The sequence below is a fragment of the Manduca sexta genome, unplaced genomic scaffold, assembly GCF_014839805.1.
Source record: "Manduca sexta isolate Smith_Timp_Sample1 unplaced genomic scaffold, JHU_Msex_v1.0 HiC_scaffold_3483, whole genome shotgun sequence".
Taxonomy (NCBI): Eukaryota; Metazoa; Arthropoda; class Insecta; order Lepidoptera; family Sphingidae; genus Manduca; species Manduca sexta.
In genome coordinates this window covers 6,376-13,484 of record NW_023594556.1, presented here as the reverse complement: position 1 = coordinate 13,484, position 7,109 = coordinate 6,376, and the positions used below count along the sequence as shown (strand labels likewise).

The 7,109-nt window shown below is 36.8% G+C and overlaps 1 pseudogene; it reads right to left on the bottom strand.

Moving 5' to 3' along the window:
• Positions 1 to 3,565: 3,565 nt before the first annotated feature.
• On the bottom strand, positions 3,566 to 6,888 carry LOC119192995 (annotated as a pseudogene).
• Positions 6,889 to 7,109: the final 221 nt, after the last annotated feature.

Here is a 7,109-nt window from a genome sequence, read left to right as displayed (position 1 = left end):
GATATATTAATTGGTTGAACCATGGTGAAGACGTACTCATTTATAAGGTGGTTGGGCCAGCTCGACCGTGGTAGTGCCAACGTTTTCCAGAAAATATACATGAAAACAGAGATCGCTGTTGCACTTTGTTTTTAAGTGAGATTTCGGGATGCTCAAACATGCCCGTCTAATTTCGGTTTCTTTCCTTTTAATCTGGTAGGGTATAGATGATTCTTGTAGTATTGTTGGAAGTAGTAGCATATACTTTTTACACAAGGAGTTAAACTTCACCATAGTGAATGAGGCTGTACCGGCCGGCATAATTGTCGACTAGCGAGAGGAAATCATATGAAGTAGTCGACATTCTATCTGAACTTCACTCCGTTTACTATAAAGTGCAGTGAAGTCACTTTACTGTGAACGTATAAAAAATCTTTAGGTGACCCATTTACTCGTTTGACGGTCTATGTCTCAAAAACATCACGTCAGGTTGATGGTATTTCGTATTTCAGGCCCCTCTGAGGAATTACTAACAAAGAATGACAAATATTAGATTTAAAATTTTACGGAGTTTGTTTATACTGAACAACTTTGACGCCCTTTGCAATCTTAATATTCTTGCAACTCTTTCCGGCGAGCACATTTTATGTTATCTCTTTTTGGTTTAAGGTTTAAAAAATGCATTTGTTTTGCTAACTTTTACACTTATATTTAAATTTCTGTAAAACAGTTATTTATGTTATATATCTAAAAGACCAATGGAAAAGACCCTAATATAACAAAATAAATGGATTTTTATAACAAGATGTATTGGTTCCCATTATTACATCCTATGCTCACGGCATTTTACTGAAGACTTTTATTTATTGATTGGTGTATATTTCAAGTTACATATGTGTGCAGTGGCGGCCTTAACTAATGCGTGGCTCTGGGTGGCAAATCTTTGCGAAGCCTTTCCTATCTTTATCCCCTGCTAGCGCCGGCGAGAGACCCTGAGCGGCAGCAAAATAATAAAAAGATAACGGATTTCAACAATTTCGTGGTATGCTTATGGTAACACGATGATGATCTAAAAAGATTCTCTGTTGGATATTGCGCGAGGTTTTGAGTAATTCCTCGACACCCCTCCTTCGCCCAAGGTCGCCACTGTGATTAAAAATTCCTTCGTAAATATCAAAAATTATATTATTTTTTGTTACATATGACATTGGAATACATCATAAAATTAATTTTAATTAAATATATAATAAGAACCATTACAGATTTTATTTTTCTTTTGTATTTTTACAGAGTTATTTTTAGGTTATATTATGTTAACGTTGTGTACAAAATTGTTTAATAAATAATAATAAACTGCTATAAAACCTGATTTAAAAAATAATATCGATATAAATAACACGTTTTAATTTAACTTGTTCAATCCCTATGCCTATGCTTCCAAGATTACATAATGCGATAACAAATGGGCAAGACCAATATTAATACAGTACTACACTTCCCAAATCTCAGGTACTTGACAGAATGAATTTGAAGAGAAATATTGGATATAAGGCCTTTGATAGGATCTGGTATAGCAGCCTTCTTTCGAAGCTGCTATCCTAATAGTCCCTGTGGGACTCTGCAAGTAGATTGTCAGCTTTCTGGATGGTCCGAGACTAAAAGTTAACGTTGACGATATCCGAGACCAAGATCGCTGGCGTTCCTCACGGCTCGGTGCTCTCCCCCGCTTTTCATCTTGCATATCAAAGATATGTTGTCAATTGGGGACATGCATTTTTATGCGGAAGATAGCACTAGTGGATCGCGTTATGTCGGCTTCTCGAATATACAACGGAGTGAATTGCAGGAAAGGCCATCTAAACTTATGTTTGAAGTCGAGACTTCCTTGGGGCTGGGAAGACTGCAAAGTCCTCGAAATTTTGGAGAAAATATTCTTATGAAAACAACGACAAAATTCGAAAAGGTTTTATTTCAATGTCTAACACTCGTGTAAACATAAGAAATCAGTATCTTCCCTTCCTAATCCATCCCATCATTCCATTGGTATACGGCTCGATTGAGGCACTTTCGAATTACTAAGATCTTATACAGGGTTTTCTTATTGTTAATGCCCTATTACGGATCTGTCAAGTTACTTATTACTAGCTTGCTCGGGGCTTCGTCTGCGCAAAAGAGTTTTTCGGGATAAGTTCCAAATTGTAAATTCATATTTTATCGCAAGCAGTTGGGTAGTGTTTGAGTTTGTCGCGTTCAGACAGGCAAACAGATGTGGTAGGGGATTTTGAGTTGAGTTTCCATTAGCATGGATTCTTGCTCACGCCTTCTATTAAGTGTTTTATTTTGATACTACCTTCCGCCCGCAGCTTCGCCCGCGTGGATTTCGGACTTCAAAAATGGAGCCGGTCGCGAACGTTCGAGAATGTTCGTTTTACGAAGCTACTCGCTAGGTGATTCGCTAGCCTCTAGGTGCCAAGCAAGCCGCCTGCCTGTGCGTTCGCGACCTTATATATATACAAAATAATCCTTATAGCATGATTCAGTATTCACGCGTGATGGCTTATTATTAGCGTATTTCATGTATAACATTGGTGTTTCTATATCGATTTATATGATTCTTTTTTATGGTATATTTAATAATGTTAACTTTTTTAATTAGGGATGACTGAGAGTATTATAAACGTAAGAGTAGACAAATATAATGAGAAAGCTTCGAACTGCTAAGCTATCGGGAGTTACACGTGTTATTGTGAGTCAACCATAAAAGATAGACATATGCTGTCGGAGGATATTTTTACATAATTTTAAGGAGAACATTTCCGTCATACATGATTTCTGTGTAGCTTTAACCATTAAAGTTGCATACGCGACGGAAGCTTAAAAATGGAGTAACGTCTCCCGTTTTCCCAACATTTCCTTCACTGCTCTGCTCCTATTAATTGTAGCGTGATGAAAAGTATACTATAACCGGCATAGGAGTATGAAAAATAATTGTACCAAGTTTCGTTACAATCCGTCGAGTAGTTTTTGGTTCTATAACGGTTATACAGACAGACAGACAGACAGACAGACAGACAAAAATTTTACTAATTGCATTTTTGGCATCAGTATCGATCCCTAATCACCCCTGATAGTTATTTTGGAAATATATTTCATGTACAGAATTGATTCCTCTCTACAAATTTATTATAAGTATAGATAGATAGATTACGACGTCCGCATTTCGAAGGCAATGGAATAGACTGACTGCTATGTCTTTAATCTTTTAAAGAAACTTCGGTCGAGAAGTCCGAAGTCTCTGTTTGAAGATAAATATGACTTGATATATGAAAATTGTTTACATGTATCGAGATATGTACATGTATGATTAATGTATATTTTGGTATCGCTCGGTATCTCATGATAAGCTAAAAATATAGAAGAAGCAAAGAAATATATTATAGCTGGGATGGGTGATCTTGTGACGCTTTCAATGAAAGCATTTATGAAGTACATCGTGTTTATTATAATCATGTACATTATAGCTGCCGTGTGTGATATGCTAAATGTAACATTTAAGTATATAGAAAAAAAAATAGAAAAGGTCAAGGACCACACATTATTTTTATGCTTCAATAAAAATTCGATATTTATGCTTCAAGTTGGTTTCCACTTAAAATACGAGTAAATTTTACATTAAAATATAGAGCATTTTGTATTTGGATTGTGTGACGAATGTACAAATCCTGGACAGAATTTCTTGTAAAGGTTTTCCCAGAATTCGATTTGTTCTTTGTCGGGCTCAACACGCGAAACAATCTTGTTCCCGATCTCTAAATAATCCTGATGCTTCAAACTGTACGGGGTCCAAGTAACTCCAAAGCTGTCATCTGGGGTCGGGTTCCTGGATATAAATTTAATGATTAAAACAGGGATCATTGCAAATAATCACAAACACGTATTTTCTTCAAGACATAGACATCTAGTTCTTCAACTTATCCCCATGCGAATTCTATCGTATGATGTGTCAAGGGGCGAGCCTATTGCAGTAACGTGCACAAATTATAAACTTCGCGCTGATACTGAGCAAAACCTGGCGATTGAACTTGCGCTTGAGCAAGGCAGTTATACCGTAATACAACTACGCCACTAAGCCGTCCATCACTAGTCGAATTGTCATAATTAATAATATCATAAATTATCTTTTTAAATGGGTATATATGGGTAATGAAACGAATATACTAAAAGTTTTCTAGTAACTATATGTATATTTTACTGTGTGTGACTATTTGAAATTAGTTTAAATATTTTACAGCTCTGGATATCTATAACATCTGTTACACCTTCCTTTTCCATTATTCATGAAGCAATCATAATAACAGATAAAAAATATGGTAAACAATCAAGTTATCAACAAGGAATTGATGTAAACTCACCCATACTTCGCGAAGTTTGTCCACATCGTCGTTACTTTATCGATCAACTCAAATGTTTCTGAGCCCAATTCTACTTTGTTCCTAACAAATTCAACTTCGAATAAGTAGCCAACATCATCTCCGTGGCTGACTACCTTCTTATCCTTGAGCAGTGCACTCATTCCTAACATAACATGAGCCAAAGCATTTCTTTCAGATTTGCAAGTGAATTTGTACAAATAAACTTTATTTTTCTTCGCATTTGAATACAATTTTGCGAATAATACCGTATACAAATAATTCAACAGAATAATATTTTACCAATTGCTCCCAGTCTTCAACATTTATTTTGTCTTTGAAATAAAATTCCTTGATCATTTTTCCTGCTTTTATAAGTTCACCGACAGGCTTGTTAGTTACTATTGGTCTAGGAACAGGGTACTCGTGGAATCGGTTGAACAGTTCCAGTTTATCGGCTAGGGTAGTCCGAGAGCTACGCCCAGTAATCCTTCGTCTTCCGTGTACCCTGTTATAACGTCAACTCCTTCATGGACGCCATTAGCTACAGAACTATAAACATCACCATAGAAGAATCTTTCATTATCACCGAATTTTTTCTCATCCACAATGACAAATACTGGCTCGAAAAGATTTTTTGCTTGTTCAAAAGTGTCAAATGCATTTGGGTAGCAATGAGCGACTCTAAAGGTTGCGATAGGAAAAACTCGTGGAGTTCTTTATCATCTTTGGAATAGCATCCCAGTTTACGAGCGAATGCTAAGGCAAGTTCTCTTGGCTCGACAGTCAAGGCCAAGGACATGTAGGAGCTCCACTTTGCATTATAGCTCGTTTAAAGAGACTCTTGGTCATTGGTGACACTAAATGCCATCCGACACTGGCACCTCCGGCGCTCACTCAAAGATGGTAATATTTTTAGGGTCACCACCGAAGTTCTTAATATTTTTATTAACCCAGCGTAGGGCTGCCACTTGATCTTTCATGCCAGCGTTCCCAGGAATGTCCTCAGTGTCTAAACAGAGGAATCCCAAGACCTCAAGCCTGTAGTTGATTGTCACTACTATAACGTCCTTCCTGACCAGAAACCGTGGGCCATATGCATTACTACTGCCACTAACGAAGGCTCCTCCATGCACCCAGAACATGACTGGCAGCAGTTTTTTGGGCTTTATGTCTGGCGTGTAGACATTAAGATATAAACAGTCCTCGCTGCCTACAGGCGGTGGGGCCCATCAGTATTTGACAGCAGATTGATCCAAATTTCTTTGCACTGCGTACTCCCTGCCATGGTTTTGGTGGTTGTGGCGCCTGGAGACAAATGAAATATTGCGTTAATTTTTAATTTCAATGGTTTCATGTTTGTTTGTTTCTAACAAATTTTTAAATACGCTTAATTATAAATATGAGAAAAAAAATGTTTTGAACTGACAGCATTTTTCAAAAGATATATTAAAATTTAATTGGGGAAAATAAGATTTTGGAAATTTTAATATCTCTTAACCAAATATCAAATTCAACAATCCACATTATATTCTAATTCTTCTAGCTTTGTGAGATCGGAGATGACTAGTTAGCTAGGGACTACCTGCTATCATCTATAAAAAAATCTGAGATCTAAACTGCAAACAACAAACTGTGAACTTATCGTTTTCTACTATTTTTTTGTTTATTTTTGCTTTGAATAACGAAACAAGCTTGCAACGCGCTTGATGGTAAGCGACACACCCATAAACAGTAGAAGCCAACCTTCAATTACAAAGTATTGTTTGGTATTTCACTGCGCTCGCCATCCTGAGACGTGAGGTATTAAGTCTTATTATGTCCAGTAGTTATACTAGCTACAATGTCCAACAAACTGGAACACAACGCTAACTACATATTGCTGCTTGGTGGCAGAAATAGACATTACCTACCCACCCACGTACCTACCCATACGGACTCTCACATATACTTACCACCACCAGTAAATATTCTGTTCTCTCTATTTACAATGGAATTGTTAAGGATTCTTGTCAAATAAATTTTGAACTCTAGGAATACGTCCGACAGACATTATGGAGAGTATTTGGTACTTCTAAATTTTGTGCAATGTTGATACTAATAGGAGTTGACTTCTTAAACGACTAAGACGGAATACACCCAGTAAAAGAAACAAACGTAGAGGTATTAAACGCCATTAGTAAATCAAAATATTTTTTGCATTTCACTGAACCAGATTCATCACAGTCACTTGCAGTGACATTATCAGAATACTACAAATACAACTCTATAGATAACAATAATATTTACCTTAAACCTAAGTCTTCCAACAGGAGGTTCGGCGAACGGTATTCCTTTAAAGCTGTAGAAACTTCCTCCGTATTCATTTTGCACTAACTCGCCTTCCAGCACTCCCTCAGTTACTGTTACTTGTGCCATCAGTTAGCCGGTATAAATTTCTCTCTTGACGCAGGTGTTTCGCAGTACAAAGCGCGAGTAAATACTCTTTGGAGTTATGTAAATGATACAATGTGTCAGTTGATAAAGTTATCGATGATAATGAGGTTCAATCTCCAAGGCCGAAGGCAATTATTGCATCCATGTGTACTTTGACGATGGGTTCTTGTATCAGGCTGACTGTGAAGGTTTTGTTTCGATTTATAGGTTAACATATTTTTCAAAACTATTAATATAATATAATAAGGTATTATATACTGTCCTGCTGTTGGCTACGAGTTTCTA